General features: G+C 41.9%; 1 long non-coding RNA gene across 25 annotated transcripts in view; it reads left to right on the top strand.

Moving 5' to 3' along the window:
* Window positions 1-17,320, top strand: part of LOC144314367 (uncharacterized) — a 41,714-nt gene extending 24,394 nt beyond the window's left edge. For 14 of the 25 annotated variants that reach the window (XR_013380236.1, XR_013380239.1, XR_013380238.1 and 11 more), the window contains 3 exons: window positions 5,706-7,161; window positions 7,248-9,302; window positions 9,904-17,320. This is a non-coding gene — a long non-coding RNA (uncharacterized LOC144314367). Of the gene's footprint in view, window positions 1-5,705; window positions 7,165-7,247; window positions 9,303-9,903 lie in introns of all 25 variants that reach the window. The other 11 variants (XR_013380226.1, XR_013380235.1, XR_013380217.1 and 8 more) reach the window with 11 other exon arrangements.
* The last annotated feature ends 1,532 nt before the right edge of the window (window positions 17,321-18,852 follow it).

The raw sequence follows: 18,852 nt of genomic DNA, 5'->3' as shown, positions 1-18,852 counted from the left end.
CAATGGCACAAGACTGAAGACTTTTGCAACACACAGCCCATGCTTGACTCCAGTGAAGGGTGAACATAGATTTGAGATGAGTAGGAGAAAGAACTTTCTGACACTGAGTCATCGTAGAAGTGGTGTTTCTCACGATACTCCTACATATGGCTTATGCACGGCAAACACTCTTCAAGAAACCTTAGCAATATCCCCTCACTTAATCTGCATAAAACCCTATATGGTAGGCACTATTGTTATCCTCTGTATTATGCATGGAGAAAACAAGGCAGAGAGAGTTCACATAATTCATCCAAGCTGTAGAGCTGGGATTCAAACATGATTTGTCCATAGGCCGAACTATATTGCAGCGCTACCTCTTAGAGATCTTATCATGTTGTGGGCTTCCAGCCACTGGAAATTTCAGCCAAGGCTGCTCATTTTACTAAATGAGATAGGACATGTAAAAACACAAAGTATGGCGCTTACCACATACCAAATGCCCAAGCTCTGGAAACCGACCTTTCAGGGGGTTCCCGCATGGATGCTGAGAGCACTAGAAGTCTCTTGAGGCCCCTTGCAGCTGGTGTTGCTATCAGCATCCCCACAGAGGCATAAGCAGCCCTGCACCCTCCAGGGCTAGTCTTGCCAGGAGAAAGCCAACAGCTTGGACAAGCACCACGGCACAGAAACCTGAGCAGCTTACATGGCATAGCACCTGCCATGCGCCAGACCACATTCTGAGCAAACAGCCAAGCATTAACTCATTCAATCCTCCAACAATCCAGACTCAAATACTGTTATCACTTGGGGTTTACAGATCAGGAGGCAAAAGCTAAAGGAGATCAAGTAACTTGCCCAGGAACTAAAACGAGACTCAGATTTTTTTTACACAGTGATGCTGAAGTTACAGACTCAGAGGCTGGTCCTGAAGCCACCACCTAGTTTAGAATCGAAATGGGCCTAGATATTATACGTTCACAAAAGCGACTCCAGTTGGAGAAAGTCAGATATTCAAGAAAGGGATGCTCACCTGTCAGTGATAAAACCAGAGGCAGAGCCTGGGTGGTGAGAGCTGTAGCAGTAAAGGGGCCCTGTGCTTGGTCTATAAAGAGCTCAGAATCCAGGCAGGGAGAACTAAGGCAGTAGGAAGTCTCTCAGAAAGAAGGGAGGACCTGGTTAGTGCCATCACAGAATGGATACCGCCCGTCTGCATTTCAGAGACTCGTTGCACGCCCCACCTCCTTTTAATTCTATCAGCAGCAAGGAACAAAGCCAACCTTACCAGTGGAGTTCTGAGTGGCCTCAACAATTCACGGAGACCGTGATACCCTGGAGAGCAAGGAATGCTCCGTTTGTTAACTATATCTCCTGCAACCGCATGCACACACACCTGCAGGTGCACACATGTGCACACACGCATATGCACACGTGCAGCAGGAAAAGGCATCAGCAGCACTGCCATTGCCTCAAGGGCTCTTGATGGTCAGGTGGGAGGAGCAGAGGCCTGAGTCTGGACACTTCCACCATCCCCCTGTTAGAGCACCTGCTTTGTGCCATGCCCTGGGATTAGTTAAAGCCAAAGGTTAATTTTTTAATTAATTTATTTTTTAAAAAGATTTCATTATTTATTCATGAGAGACACACAGAGGCAGAGACACAGGCAGAAGGAGAAGCAGGTTCCCTATGGGGAGCCTGATGTGGGACTCCATCCCAGGACCCCAGGATCACAACTTGAACCAAGGCAGATGAGACACTTAACCACTGAGCGCCCAGGTGCCCCAAGCCAGAGATTTAAACGAAAGGTGTGTGAGGTGCCAGGGAGCAATGATAGGATGTTTTCTCTGAGTGGCCTGGTCAGTGGAGGCAGGACTCTGTCCTCTTTAACCTTCAGATGCCCAGGCCCTTACGGTGTCAGCCACACAGAGTCAGCCAACAATACACATCTCTTGAACGGCTGAATGAAGAGGTCTGTGACCTTGGCCAAGGTCAGCTTCTTCCTGGCTAGCATGAGGACTCTGCAACCCTCCGGGAGGATGCCTTGTGGAAGGTCTAATGAATGAACGTCTGGGAGAGGCTTCCAGGAGTGCAAGGCAGGTGCCCACTTCCTAGGGAAAGAATCTACTTTCTGAAAATGGACCTATTCACCAGATCTCCTGTAACCATGAGAGAATAAGCTTCATCGTGCAGTTCTGAGTTTTTATTTTACTCTCTGGCTTGCTCCCAGCGAGTGAGCAGAGCTTCCTCGTCCTCTGACCCCCAGCTAGTAGGCCTGCAGAACGTTTGGGGGCACCCCCACCCCCATGCAGCTCAGCCTGTGGGCAGCCCACTTTCCCTTCCTCCGCTCGTCTCTCCAGCACGCGCCATAAAACCTTTCGCTGGACCACGGAAAGGCAGCACTGCCTCAAATGCTGGGTGATTCAGGAAGCTTCTTTCTCATTTTAATTGGTTTCCTAATTGGACTGTTTATGGGGTGTGCAATAGCCTGGGATGAAAAGGCTAGGCGAGCAATTATGTGCCTGGCATTCCTATCTGGCAGGAGTTAATACTTTCATAACAAGAAGGAGAAACCGCCGAAGTTCACCAAAATGCCATGGTTTTGTTCTCAAGAAATACCTAGATTTTGAAACAATCCCCCAAGTCAGAAATGGTGTCAAGCCCTGCTTACCCAGTAGCAAGCGGGCGCTTCGTGAGTCTTTGGGTTCCTTTTTGATTTAGTGGAACTTGCAGAACGGGGGGCTCTCTGGGGCCTGTCAGGTTTATAACTGTGCACTCCCTTCCTGGCTGCAGATAAGGGGGTAAGGAGGGCCCTTGAGGGGCCTGATTGATTCTCTGGAACGAAGGTTTGTCTTCCCTGGCGGGATGGATGACTTCATTCTGGTAGATGAGGTCACCCGAGTCAAGGCAATAAAGTGTCTGATATTCACATGAAAGCCAGTTTTCAAAGCAGCCTCTGAAGGCAGGCCTCCCCGTGCCCCCATTTGCCTATACTCCATCAGCAAGCTGTGTCTACACTAAGACCCTTCTTTCCTTGGTACAATTTATTCCAGAAACTCCCCTCCCCACCACCAAGCAAATTCTGAAATTGGATGGTTCTGATTTATAAAAATTTGGGGACGGGGCGCTGTGCAGAAAACCTGTCCTTAATGACTTGGACATTTGGCTGAAAGAGGCTGAGTGATGTTTTCCCAGAGGAAAGTATATTCTAAACACTCCACATCATTTCAGCTGGGTCTTTGGTTGTTTTCAACAAGCTCACTGGGCTCTTTCAGCCCTGGAAGTCCCTGGTATCAATTTTCTGGTAGAGAGCAGATCGGGAACATAGCTGTGGTCTAATCCTGTAGATTACAAGTAACTTTTTCATAATGCTGCTGCGCTGACATGGCAACACTGGGGGAAGGTTTGGTTTTGGGGGGGGGACAGAAAAGAATTTGTTTTCCAAGAAAGGAAGAAGAGGGATGCCTGGGTGGCTCAGTGGTTGAGCGTCTGCCTTCAGCTCAGGTCATGGTTCCAGAGTCCCGGGATCGAGTCCCACGTGGGGCTTCCCGCAGGGAACCTGCTTCTCTGCCTCTCTCTCTGTCTCTCATGAATAAATAAATAAAATCTCTTTAAAAAAAAAAAAAAGAAAAAAAAAAAGGAAAGATGCTCTCTGCCTATGTCAGCAAATTTGAAATCTTAGTCCCCAGGGCAAAGTCTGGTTATGATTTGGGTTTTGAACTGATCTTATTTGGTCCCATTTGACGTGCTTTCTAGAAACTGGTTCAGCACTTGGTGCTTGGTGTTGGATCTGAGTCATTAGCCAACTTCCCCAAGCATTGGTTTGTTATGTTAAGTAGTTCCCACCCGAATGCAAATAAGGAAATTCTCCTGTATTTTATAGAAATTGAGATGCTCTCAGTCTGAGATGTAACATCGGTGTATGTGTCTTGGAGAAAGGAAGACCAGTGGGTATTTAAACCATATCCCAAATCTTTCTTATCATTTGGAATTTCTGTTGAAGAAGTTTTTGGAGGTTTTGTTTAGACATAGATTTTTATCACGTATCATCCTTGGCATTCATAAAAAAATGGAAGTGGGATATATCAGTTAAAGCAGTGACAACCAGGTCATGACCACTACTTGGCTGGAAGCAATTGTAAGAAACCATCAATTGAAAGATGCATGATGACCTTAGAGATGGTCAGATGAGACCTGGTGTGTGTTATAGCAGAGGGAACACGGGAGCTTGGCACAAGTAACTGCTCAATAAAGTACAATCATTATAGTATTAATTATTAATCCTGAGGGGACTTGTAATGTGTGTAATTGCAAATTTTCTCCTTTTCCACTTTTTATCACAAGGGAGATTTCAACAAGTTTAATGTCTGGGTTTTCCGGGACAAAGGCAGTGCTTGCCACCTGTCCCACAGTACCCTGGGGTCTGACAGCCAGGATCTCTTCCGGTAATTCCACTGGGGGTCATCATTGACCCCATGTAGGTCACATGTCCACCCTGAAGCCTGGATTTGGGATGTTCTGGTTTGCCAGACTTGAATCAAGTGCCCACCTCTGCAGCCAGGGCTGGAATCAGCCTTATCTCAGCATTCTCATGCAGAGGGAGTGGGAAGGAGTGGTTTCCCCGGAGGAGGATCAAGGTGATGATGCATTACCATAAACAGGAGTGATGGCTGTGGGCAGTTAAAGACACTTCATTGGATTCATCTTGGCACTCAGACATCCACCTTGATGAGCCACCTTGAGCCCAGTCCTTCCCAGGAATTCAGGAAGCCCCTGATACCCTCAGTTCCCCCATGAGGACCTGGAGAACTCACAAGACCCTGGCAAGCAGTAAATAAGGCACAGGGTTACTGGACAGAGGACTCCCAGCTCCCCATGTGAGACAGACATGGAGCACTGCATCTCTTCCCAAACACACGTGCAAGGATGGCAGGGGCCAGTGCTGAGCATTCCTGGAAGGGGCTTCCAGCTACACTCAGCAAGATCACCACCCAATTGTGCTTGTGCTTCCTCTTTCATATTGCTGGCTATTGAAAAAAAAAATGTAGTCAAACACATCTGAAATACTTCATCTAGGTTAACATTCCTAAAAAAGACAGAGGCCATCAGTTAAAGAGATTGAGAAAAATGTGTCAGCTGCTCATTCGTTGATGGGGAATTCTAGCTTTATCCCTTAAACAACCCACCCCTTCAAGAAATATGCTAGCTTTAAGTTTTTCTAGCTGTAAAACATCACATAACTTGCAGAGATGAATTTCCAATATTATCAAATCTACTGTCGTATTTCCCAAAATGTGGGTGTGAGTGTGATGTGAAAAAAATAACTACTGTCAAATAAGTTTGGGAAATACTGTGATCATTTGTTGCAGAACTTCTCAGAGACTTTGATGATAATGGTGTTACTCAATAGTTGCTGTATTATTATTAGCACATCTATGTGTCGTTCACAAATAGTTAATTTTCTCAACAATATCTTTATAAGGTAAGGAATATAATAATATCATTCCCATTTTATAGTCAAGGGAAATGAGGCACATGTGTTCAGTGACTTGCACAAGGATGTGGCCAGAATTCAAATCCAGGCTGACCCCAGAGCTCACATTCTTTTAAGCTCTGAAACCACACTTAACACCACTTGAGTGTTGATATGCTTTATGAGTTTCCAACGGAAAAAGGAGAAAAAGTTGATTTTTTTCAAATTCATTTGACACAAATCCTTTCTTTTATAGGATCTCATGAAGTTAAGCTTGCACACATCCTGTGTTGGAAAATGCTAGCCTACAACAATTGCTCAGTTTTCTAAGCTCCACTGAGCCCATATTTATGGACCATAAACACCTAGCATATTCCAGGTGCTGCATCTGTGACTGGGGTAAGGCAAGATTCCCACCCTCGGGGAACCCACCATCTAGAAGATAAAAGGACAGATACTTCGGTGCCATGTTGGACATAAGAAAAACAGGTTGTGGATGGGGGGGGGCAAGGAAATCAACTCTATCTGGGGATATAGGCTATTAAAAAAGGAGGTGGGCCTTACAGGGTGAGTAGAACCCACCAACCAAAGAAAAAGGGACAAGATCATTGCAAGTGAGGAAGAAGCACAGCTACTTCTACTCCTCCCCTGTGGTAATGTTTCAGAAAGAAATGCCATCTGGAATGTTACAGGAGGCCTCAGAATTGCTTGTGAACTCTCTAACTCTTGTGAACTCTTTTCTCTCGAAGCCCCTCTAACCAGGAAGATGGCACACAGGTGATGCTGGGTCCCTGTCCCCTGGGAAGGTGGCTCGCCAGACTCGATCACCCTTACTTGTCTCCAAAAGGTGCCAACTGAGTTTTGTGAGGTCTTGAGCATCATCGAGAAGCAGATCTCATCACCGATGGGGCAAGGCTGCTCTGCACAATGACCTTATGTGGTGGTTTTAAAATAGGACTTTCTTTGACTCTCTCCTTTGAAAAGATAGAGGCTTAGTTCCCTCCCCTTGAATGTGGGTCAGATTCAGTCACTTGATTTTTTAAAAAGATTTTATTTATTTATTTGAGAGAGAGAGAGAGAGAGAGAGAAAGAGAGAACAAGTGGTGGGGAGGAGCAGAGGGAGAGAGAGCCAGAAAAGCAGAGCTTCGCAGGGCTGTATCCCAGGACCCTAAGGTCATGACCTGAGCTGAAGGCAGATGCTTAACCCACTGAGCCACTCAGGTGCTCCTAGTGACTTGATTTTAATGAAAACAACATGACCAAAGGGATTCTCTGTGGCTTCTGGGGCTAGGTCATAAAAAGCCTACAGCTTCTGCCTGGCTATGTCTCTGTCTCTCTCCCTCTCTCTCTCTTCATATTTCCCTGTCTGTCTCTTTGTGTGCCTCCCTGTCTCTCTGCATCTCTGTCTCTCTATGTCTCTATCTGTGTGTATGTCTCTATCTCTCTCTGTGTCTCTGTCCCTCTCTGACTCAGTCTCTTGATGTGTCTGTCTCTTTCTGTGTGGGTCTCTGTCTCTTGTTTATCTCTCTTCCCCACTCTGGACACTCATGTCTGGAATGCAGCCACCATGTCTTGAAGAAGCCCAGACCACCTGGAGAAGCCACATGGAAGGATTCCCCGGCTCGTCCCAGCTCAGCTCACCACCAGTGCAGCCACACATGGAATCACGTGATGAGTGCCCTGAAGCCACCCAAATTTAGCTCCACAGCCAGGTAGTTGTAGTGGTCAGAGATGGGGAGTATCCAGAGAATTCCTCTCTTTCTAAAATGCCTACTTGTGTGTATCTCTTATTCACTAGGCCCCATGTGAAGAGAACCACAGGAAAAATGCAGAGGACAGCACATTTATTGGGGGCCTTGGGACCTAAGAGTGCCCAGGTCCAGAAAGTTCTAAGATTTTGGCTCATACAGAGGCTTTAGAACCTTTTTAGCAGATACCATGCAAATTCCACCAATGCTCAAAGCACAATAGTGATGAAAAGCCTTTCAAAAGGAGTTGGAGACCTCCATGGCTCAACCAGGCACTCCTGGGCATATTCAGTCTGCTTTGCTGACTCTTGCCAACTGGCGGAAGTTTCTCTTCACTCAAGACCAGCCACTTCCCTGGAGGATCGGTGACAAAGCAGCTCCAGTGTAGCTGGGGAAATCCTGACCTTGGCCTCTGATAGTTCCTGAACCCCTCTACACAGGGGCAGGTGCTGGGTGAGGACTGTGCAGAGGAGGGAGGAGGCCATCACGCCACCCTTCGTGAGCTTCCAACCAACGCCACCCTTCTAGCCTTGGTTGGGTGAAAGCTGCTGGAGGCCACTGTCCCAGCGCAGACACTGCCAAGCTGTCAGCTTTCAATTACGGGTTGGAAGAATCTTTCCCAATCTTTCTCCTTGGAGGAAGGTAATTGGGTGTACCTTTTCTTAAATGCTTTAAGAGCCAGGATTGAAATTAAAAGAGTTTTCTCTTCAACTGTTAAAGAGAGAGCTGAATTACCCAACAAAGGCAACGGTCTAAAGCATTCTGGGGAATGGGGGTTTTTGTCTTCATTATGGAGGAAGGACCTGCTGCTTGCCAGGCTCTGCGGAGCGACAGCTCTGAGCCAGGAGCTCTGGACCCTGGGTGGAAACAGGTGGTGAATAAGTAGTGGCTGAAATGGTTAATTACTATGGCAGTAAGTGGCACCGAGAAATACAGGGGACTCTGAGGGTGGCTATGGAGGGAGAGTCAAATGCACCCAGGGAGTCAGGATTCCCTGCTTCCTTCCATCTCAACCTTGTCGAGGCTGGTGCAAAAAAAGTCCCTCCCTGAGCTTTGTGGCAGCCTTGTGAGAGACAGCTCAGAGGAAGGAAGGTTGCAGCCAGCTCCCCCCTTTCTTTATAACCAGCATCCATATCCTTCCCCACGGGGCGCCTTCAGCAGGTGCATGAATCCATCTCCCACACCCGCTGCCGTCCACACAAATAAAATCCTAAGAATGGCCAATATATTCTGAGCCAAGTCACAATAGCCCGCGAGAAGAAATGCATAAACTCATAACTTCAAACCTAGGCTATTTAGCATCCCATTAAAAATATTCAAAATATAAATCAAAATTCATAGGAATAAGTAATATTCAATTTAGAATTTATGGCATTTTAAAATAGGATGATTTCCTCAAATGTGCAATAAATTTGGTTTTGTGGAATTGCGCTTGCCACCTTATCATGACAGTTGCTTTATCTACACAGCCCACCAAAGCGGAGTCACTTTATAGAATCTAAATTCACAAATCAACTGTCGTCTTCACTTCACTGATTCATTGCTGATGGGCCTTTCACAAGGTAAAAAAAAAAAAAAGAAATCCCTTCCGAGTTGACAAGAGTAATAAATGGGGAGGTGAGCGCTGCCCATCCATCCGCTGGCCCGCTGACCCGCCTATAGTGATACACAGCAGAATAAACTCATAAACCAGCCGCCTCTTTTGACCTCTCAGAGTAAATGGAAACAGAAGAGCGTTTATGATGATCACTCTGAGGACTGGGGGTCTGACCAGAGGATTATACAAACTCGAAGAGCACCTTGAAAACAGGAACCCAGGCCAGCCTGTGGAGAATCCAAAATTTTGAGATTTTTGGAGAGGTTTTCCCTTCATCAGTTTTCATTGTCCCCGCTGTTCTGTTGTTTATTCAGGTGAGAGAGTGCTGGTGCAGGACACACAACGGGGAAGGGGGGCCTCAGAGTCTTGCAGAGAAAACATGGCCTTAAGTCTTAGGAAGAAGGGAGGAAGGAAACTGACCAAATCAAAGCACACGTTTGTATTGCAGAGATGCCTAGAGCCGCCTGTGTGTAGTTTCTCCAAACAGCGAGTTCTAGACCCAGACAAGGTAAGGAGGACCCCTACTTTGTTAATGCAAGACATGATGATGATTAATGAATACACAGCCGTTAGTTCTTTACTAAAAATATAAAATTGTCTTTTATTTAAAAGTCAGAGCTAGAAAAAAAAATGCCCTCAGTTAATTTAAGAGTGACCCAAGCTTAATAACCTGGTTAAAAAAAAGAGCGAAATTTATAGAATGGAAAAGCATATTTCAGTCCCCAGTTGACAATATTCAAAGCCAAACTCTTAATTGTGGTTGACAGAAAAGTCAGAAATGAGTCCAGTGGCATCTTAGTCATGACACAAGCACATGGGTTTCAATTTTCTGAACTTAATTCTGAGACAGAAATAGCATGTATGGATTCAGATGACTAACAAGATGTTGAATATCAGCTAGTATCCAGAAATGCATTTCTGCTTGCAAGAAGTACTCCACAGTAGAGATGTATATAAGCAAGGGGTAATTCTGACCTCATATTTAGAATCTGTACCCAGATGCTCCATTGGCAAGGTAAATGTATGTGGGGTTTTTTTTTTTTTTTTAAGATAAAGGAATTTTAAGGAACTATTTTTTTTTTAAGATTTTATTTATTCATTCATGACAGACACAAAGAGAGAGAAAGAGAGAGGCAGAGACACAGGCAGAGAGAGAAGCAGGTTCCATTCCATGCAGGGAGCCCAACGTGGGACTCCATCTGAGGTCTCCAGGATCACACCCCCTGGCTGAAGGCTGCGCTACACTGCTGGGCCACCGGGGCTGCCCAGGAACTATTTTTAATAGTAAATATAGTACCACATTATTATAGGATGGTTGGAAGAGGAGAAAGGTCATGCGGAAGGACATCACCCTACTACCACAACTGCATTATTATTATTTTGTGTATTCACATTTACTTTCACGTATGTTCATGGGATAGCATATACATAATTTTATATTTTTTATTTTAATAAGTTTTTTTTACTGTTTGCTTCCTGCTTTTTGTTATTATAGTTTTAATGGCTGCATAATTATCTATCAAATAGATGCACTCTAATTCAGGTTATCATCCTTTAGTTTCTGACTGTTGGATATTTAGGCAGCTTCTAAAATTTCAGATTATAAATAAGGTTCTGATTACTAACTTCATATTTGTGAAAAATATATACTCGTTGACATTTAAATTTCAAAGGACTGGTTAAATAGCAAGTTAAATATAGCAGAGGAAGGAATTAGGGAACCACGAGATAGATCTGAGAAACTTAGCATGCAGAATGGAGGCATAAAAAGATGGAGCAGGTGAAAGAGAGATTGGGGGACACACAGGATGAAATCAGAAGATCCAAATACATTTCAGAAGAGTTCTGGAGATGAATATAGGGAGAATGGGAGGAAATATCATGTGTAAATTATAGATGAAGGCTAAGAGTTTCTCAAAATTGAATTGTCATGAGACCTCAAAAGAAACATATTAAATATTGGGGAGAACAAATTAAAGAAATCCACACTCTTATGTATGGTAATGCAAGTGCAGAATACCAAAGACAAGGGAAAGATCCTTAAAAGCAAATCAAGACTGGAATCAGAATGACAATAGGCCTATTAAAAACAATCAAGGCTAGTAAACAATAAACAATGGAAAAATGTCTTCATGTTGCTAAAGGAGAATACTTTTCAAAGTACACATAGTTAATTACTCAAAAGTAAAAATCACAGAAGTTTACAAGTAAAGACTGATAAAACTTACTACTCAAAGATCCTTGCTACTAACGGATGATGTAGTGAAGGAAGGAACTGAATCTTGAAGGAGGAAATGGAATTCCAGAAGCATAAGGAGTAAAACTGACAAACTTTCTACAGACCACATTCTACAACCATAAAACAACTAAGTTATAAAGAAAGAGCTAAACTTAGTGTGTATTCAGGAATGAAACAACATGAATGACTGCAACCGAAACCTCCCATAGAGATGGGTCACAAAAGAAGCTATAATAAAAACAGTAAAATATTTAGGACCAAATAGATAATAGATTGGTTATCAAAATTCATGCTACAAAGACAAAAGTATACTAAGTAAAATAATTGTAGCTCTGAAGTCACAGATTATAAAAGAATTAATGAGATCCAACTCAAGACTTGGAAAATACACCATGTTTAAGATAGTAGGGATAAAGAAATAACAAAGAACAAAAATCAATAAAATGGAAAGTAAAATACTTTGACTAGCAAAATTAAAAGCTGCTTCTTTGAACAAACAAATAGATAAAACTCTGGCAAGATTCCTTAAGAAAATCAAGGAAGAAGGCCCAATAAGCAATATTAACAAGAAGGGGAACATAACCATAAATACATAGGACTTTTCAAAATCATGAGAATGCTATGAACAGCTTTATGTGAATAAATTTTAAAACTCAGAGGGAATGGAAATGCTCCAGAAAGAGATGGAAATAAAAATTGACTGAAGAAGAAATAGAAAACCCAAGAAGTATGTTAAATCCACATAATCAGGAGTCACAAAACCACTTTCCACAAGCATTAGGCTCAAATGGCTTTCTAAGTGAGTTTTATCAAATCATCAAAGAATTGATAACCTTTGCTTTATACAATCTATACCACAGAACAAAAGAAGGTAGAAAATTTTCCATCTAAGAAACTAGTTAATCTTGACATAAAAACAAGGACAATACAGAAAAGCAAAACTACTGGCTTACTTATGAATGTAGATGTGAAAATCCTTTTTGAAAAATCTAGCAAGGAAAAAAATTCACAAGCAAGTAGGATTAATCCCTTCTAGAGCAGTTTAAGATTAGAAAAATGCATTAATGCAATTCACCATATTAATATATTTCAGTATAAAGACTGATCATAACAATAAATGCAGAAAGAAAATTCCAATTCAACTCAATTCTTATTCATGATAAAAGTCATGGCAAACTGGAAATTGAAGAGAATGTGTTTTCCGTGATAAATAGCATCTATCAAAAACTCATAGCAGATATTCTATATGGTGGTAAAACTTGAGAAGCATTATATTTAAAGTCAATAATAAGGCAAAAATGATTTCTATTATCATTTTTATTCAACATTATTCTGGAGGTTGTATAAGGTGTAATAAAATAAGAAAAATAAAGCAGTAAAAGAATTTTAAAAGCATAAATTTTAAAAATTGCATTATTCCTATGCATTATTAATATCATTGTCTCCATAGAAAATCTAAAAGAATTTATAAAGTGTAAGATAGTGCGGTAAGGTTGCTAGGTACAAGATCAACATACCAGAAGCAGTTACGTACCTACATGCTAGTGAGACACTATCAAAAATGTTGTTGAAAAAAAATCTCATTTATAATAGCAGCAAGTGTTATGAAGTGCCTGGGATTAAATATATACCAAAATGTGCAAGGCTTTCATGATGAACATGATAAAACTTTATGGAAGATCATGAAGTACTATAAAAATAAATTCAAACTATTTGTGGAAGGATGGCTCAACATTACAAACATGGCCATAATCCTTGAGTAAATCTGTAAATTCAGGGTGCCTGGGTGGCTCAGTCAGTTGAGTGTCTGACTCTATTTTGGCTCAGATCATGATCTCGGGGTCCTAGGATCAAGCTCCACATCAGAGCTCCATGCTCAGTGGGGAGCCTGCTTGAGAGATTCTCTCCCTCTCCCTCACCTCTGCCCCCCCTTGCCTGTGTGTGCACTCTCTCTCTCTCTCTCTCTAAAATAAATAAATAAATCTTTTTAAAAAAATCTGTAAATTCATACGATTCCAAGCAAAAGTCCAGCAGGTCCTCTTAGAAAGTCACCAGTTGATACTGAAATTCATAAGGTGTCATAAAGGTTGTTCAATCACACTCAGTAACTCTAAGCTATTTTCACCATCACCATCATCTCCATGTACAACATGGACACAAAGCAAGGACTTCAGGTCTGTCTAGTGATAATCAATTTCTGTTGTGATTTTCTTCTAAGAAAATGCATCTTGGAAATGGCAATTGCCATTTCATCAGCTACTGGAAAGACAAGTCCCATGACATTGCTTTTGCCAGCACAAAGACATTTGTTTACTGGAACTATCAAGCAGTTGCTGACGTCCAGGCCCCCGTGAGGCCATTACAAATGACAGTTTCTTACACACTAAGGATGCCTCACCTGACAGTGCAATGCCAGGAGACAAAAAGACACCATTTGAGCATGAATAAAAAACAGAGGTCTCTTTAGAATGTGAAGCAACACTTGTCGAACAAACGTGACCTTTCTGTTTTCTCAGGAACCAAGGAAACTTCCCACCATTTCTCTGGTTGTGATATTTGGTATTTTTACATGTCTTTCAGGAAATGCCATCCTTAGAAGGATGAAGGCTGGACTTTCCCACTCGATGCTTAGGCTTCTCATTTGATCTTCATTCATTTACATAACAAATATTTATTGAGCATTTACTACATGCTGGGCAGAGTTCTAAAGGCTAGAGGTGCAGCCATAAATAAAATGGTCAGAAATACCTTGCCTTTGAGGGGCTTACGTCCTAGTTGGGAGAGGTGGGTGTAAATGAGGTAATGAAGTAAAAATACATAATATGTTTGCTGGTGGTGAATGCTTAGCAGAAAGATAAAGCAGGAAATGGGACAGGCGGTATGTGTGAATATATATATGGTAGTGGCTTAGGGCTGAGGGGGTGTCTAGAAGAGAGAAGGTGACACAAGTAAAGATCTGTTGGAGATGCAGGAGTGAGGAACAGTGTTATGAAAAGAAGGAACAGTAAATACAAAGTATTTGAGGAAGGAGAGTCCTGGCTCATTCAGGAGACATCAAGAAGTCCATTATGACTAGAATAAAATGAGCGCAGGGCAGAGTAACAGATGAAGTGGAAGCAGTGGGGAGGAGCCCAGTTGATGCTGGGCCTTAGACACCCTTGTGAGGAACTGGCTTTTGGAGAGGTATGGGGAGCTCTAGAAGGGTTTTGAGCAGAGGAGTGACAAGACCTGACATATGTTGTTAAGGTATCCCTCTGGCTGCTGCCCTGTCTGCAGACCAGAGGGGGCTTAGGTGGAAGCTCAAAGTCCAGGTGAGAGGCCACTGAAGTGCATTTGGTGATCAGTGGTGGTACTTGGGCCAGGAAGGCAGCGAAGGAGAGGGACCCCAAGCTTCCACAGCATCATCTTCCCCTAAAGCCCAGACATTGCAGGAATTCAAGCCTCTCAAGTGCCCTGTGGCCCCTGAGAACACTTTGTTGAGAAATTGCATTATTTCAGGGGGAGCTTTATCACAAGCATATGGGGATGGTATTCAGATGAGGTAGCCACCATCTAGTGGGGGGTGGAATGGATTCTGTTTTGCCCAGCCGTGGCTGAAGATAGTCTTCTAGAAGATCCTTCCCCTGGGTGAAGATCCAAAGGTGAAGCCATGAATCCTTTGCAGAACCTACTGGAAAGAAGAATTTTCTGATGTGGTCAACAGCCCCTCCAGACGTTTCCAGTTGTCACCAACACCCTGGAACAACAGTGGGTTAGTGACCCTGACTTCCTCTACTTGATAATAAATATGTGAATGTAGATAGATATAGACAAAAAGATATACAGTGATAAATCCCTGTGTTTTTCATTACTACTTATTGATCTACTACTATGTGCCAGGCATCACATTAAGACTTCAACATAATTTATCTTATTTAATCCTCTAAAACAAACTCAGCATGGGGGAGGTATAAATAGCCCAGTTTTACAGATGGAAAATCAGGACTCAGAAAAAAGACACAAGTCTATACATCCATTAAGTGATGGAGTTAATATGAAAGCTGGCCTGGCCTCAAAGCCTTATGCTCTGTCCACCATCCCACACTGCCTGGAATTGGTTGACAGACACTATTTCTCTTTTTTTATTATATAGTTGGCATACAATATTATATTAGTTTCAGGTGTACTGCATCCGTGATTAGATATTTATCTATATTATGAAATACTGACCACCATAAGTGCAGTTACCATCTGCCACCATAAAAAGTTATTACATTATTATTCCCACACACCCTATCCTGTATGGCCAATGGTATAGCCACTGTCATCCCTGTGACTTATTTACTTTATTATTAGAAGTTTGTATCTCTTGATCCTTTTCACTTATTTTGCCCATTGCCACATGTCCCTAACCTCTGGCAACCACTACTTTGTCCTCTGTACTTACGAGTCTGTTTCTATTTTGTTTGTTCATTTTTTGTTTTGTTTTGTTTTTCTTTTTAGATTCCACATATAAGCGAAATCATACAGTATTTGTCTTTCTCTTTCTGACTTATTTCACTTAGCGTAATACCCTCTAGGTCCACCCAGGTTGTTGCGAAAGGCAAGATCTCATCCTTTACTGTGGCTAAGGTATATTCCATTGCATGTAAATACCACTTGCCTTTTGACCATTCATCAGTTGATAGACACTTAGGATGTTTCCATATCTTGCCTATTATAAATAATGCTGCGATGAACATAGAGGCACAGGCATCTTTTAGAATTAGTGTTTTTGTTTTCTTCAGCTACATACCCAGAAGTGGAATTGCTGAATTGTATGGTAGTTCTCTTTTTTACTTTTTGAGGAACTCAAAAAGTACCATGCCCAACCGATGAGGTCCCCTTTTTGCTATATCCTCCACAACGCTTGTTATTTCTTGCCTTTTTGATACTTGCCATGCTGACAGATTTGAGGTGATTTCTTATTATGGTTTTGAGTTGCATTTCCCCGATGATGAGTGATGTTGAGCATCTTTTCATGTATCTGTGGCCATCTGTAACCTTCTTTGGAAAAATGTCTATTTTGATCCTCTGCCCATTTTTCTTTTTTTTTTTTTTTAAGATTTTATTTATTTATTCATGAGAGACACAGAGAGAGAGAGAGAGAGAGAGAGAGAGGCAGAGACACAGGCAGAGGGAGAAGCAGGCTCCATGCAGGGAGCCTGATGTGGGACTTGATCCCGGGTCTCCAGGATCACACCCTGGGCTGCAGGTGGCACTAAACTGCTGCGCCACCGGGGCTGCCCCTCTGCCCATTTTTCAATTAGGTTTATTTTTTTGGTATCAAGTTGTAGGAGTTCTTTATATAATTTGGATATTAACCCCTTATCGGATATATTGTTGATAAATATCTTCTCCCATTCGTTAGGTTGCCTTTTTGCTTTGTGGATGGGCTCTCTCACTATTCAAAAGCTTTTTAGTTTGATGTAATCCCAGTTCAGACACTGTTATTTCTGAGGGTGGTTTCTGGTTCATTTCAATGGGAGGTTTTGTGGACATGAACTTTATCTGAGCTGTCACTTGGATTCTTCTTTATTCCTAAGTAAATGGTGTAGAACAGCGGTTACCAACCTTTTTCCTAAAGGATCAGACAGAATATTTAGGCTTTGTGGCTATCTGGTCTCCATTACAACAGCTCACTTCTCCTGTTGTAGCAGGTACATGACCATAGGCAACACACAAACAAATGTGTGGGGGCCGTGTTCCAGTAAATCTTTCTTTATAAAAACATGTGACCTCGGCCCCTGGGCCAGAGTTTGTGAGACCCCTAATGTTGAGGCTGAGAGAATCGTTCCCAGATCTGGGCTGACTGGTTCACCACCCACGGAATGTGCAACCTTCAAGAATTTATTTCATCTCACTGCATGAAATTGAGACAAGGTTGTGAGGATCAAATAGCTAAATATGTATGTTACTTAGAATTTCTCAAAATGAAAAGTATTATTGTGTGCCTTCCTTCAACATTGATTTCAGCATAAAGAACTCAAGTCTAAGCCAGCCTACAGACCTTAAGATCTCAGAGGAAAGAGCACTGTGTTTTGGATGACATCCTATTGATTTTCAGCATAGTCCATATTTTCGTTGAGTACCAATCATGTGCCAGTCATGAGATGAGGATGGAAGGTGCTGATGCCCTGATGTGCTCTGTGATAATGTTTGAGTTTGAGAGAGTACGTATTTTGTTTATCAATGAAAAAAAAAAAAAACTTTCAGTCCAAACAATTATTTTAATTTAGTGCTTTTGTGTTTTAAAACCAATCCACTAAGATGTGACTCTGAGGTCCTTAAGTACAATTCACATCTGAATTTGACTCCAGTCGAGTTTGGTCATTACAGTTTAACCACAAGGGTATTAATTGAAACACTAGGAAATACCTCTGGTCAGTTTCATTATCTAATGGCACTTGGGCTTTCTAATGCATCTTAATAAGAGCTCCTGCATATGCATAGACTATTAGATTTTACAAGGAACAGTTTATACTGATTAAAAAAATAAATAAAAACTGGCCACATTCTCCTTAGGCTTCAAGTACTTATTTTTTTTCTATTAATTTTTCCAAATACGATTGTACTTTAGGACAATCACTGGATTTCATTAAACGCTATTAGAATTTTTGCTGTTGTTGTTGGTCTATAAAATTTAAAATCCTCTGCTGGTTCAACTTATATATCTGAATTGAGTTCCCTAATGTTACTGAGTGCAAAGATGCATTCCCTCAAGTGTTCATAATTTCTACAAAAAAAATGGTAGCTTTATGCTAGACATAACATTTTGTTTTCCTTGACTTCCTTTAAGAATTAAGTGTACCATTTGCTAATTAAATTACTCAGTATTGACTCTAAAACTTTCTGTTTAAAACCTGATTTGATAAAAAGCCATTTGAAATGTTAGTCCACTGTGTTCTTTCAGGGTGTGGGAGCACTGATACTTCATGCTCGACACATGATCTGGGTTCCACAAGATTATATTTTTGTTTTGAAACATATTGAGAACACAGTCTAAAATAAAAATGCTCAAAGCTGTAATCATATCAATTTATTAAGTACTGACTGAGTTCAATTCAGATTTATGAGGGGGAAAAAAGGAAATAAGAAATAACAAAGTCCTAACCTAATAGAGAGAAATTGTGAAAAGACCTCCTTTTATTTTTTTCTTCAAAGTTGGCTCTTGTTCAAGCTACATATGGTCACATAATCTTTTAAAAAGCACAACTCAAGTCTCAATTTAATTATGTAATAGCATAAATGGAATTACATTGTTGATGAAGTTCAGTGCTTTGGCTTAAATGCACCAGGCTGGCTGAGTGACCCTGACTCAGTGCACTTGGCCATTGAGGCAGCCCAGGGCGCCTCCACTTCTCGCCTCCCTAGAACTAAATCACAGTCACTGGGCTGGATGGATCCTTCATATTCATGGCATCCCAGTCACCTTGTAAACATGTTCATAATGCAAGGTTAATAAGTGCTTTACAGGAATGCATTCTGTACTCTCTTTCTCCTTTTTGTATTTTTGGGGGGCCAGGGATTAGCTAATGGAAAAGTGTTGGCTCTCATAGAAGAATTCTAGCTTGAACTCTGAATGGAGACTGGGTAAATATTTTACCATGCATTTTACCTTGAGCTCTATACCTTTCTAGCTGTCTGCCGCAGAGGCCAGTCTCCATATGGCTAATGATCTGCAAGGAACATAAAGGACCTGCAGATCAGCCTTTCTCCCTTTATAGATGAAGCAACTAAAATATGGGTGAGTACCTTTGGCTAAAGGTCATACCCTCAGTGGCTTGAACTGGAGCCTGGC

Source organism: Canis aureus, chromosome 5 (genome assembly GCF_053574225.1).
Source record: "Canis aureus isolate CA01 chromosome 5, VMU_Caureus_v.1.0, whole genome shotgun sequence".
Lineage (NCBI taxonomy): Eukaryota > Metazoa > Chordata > Mammalia > Carnivora > Canidae > Canis > Canis aureus.
This window is presented reverse-complemented; position numbering and strand designations above follow the sequence as displayed.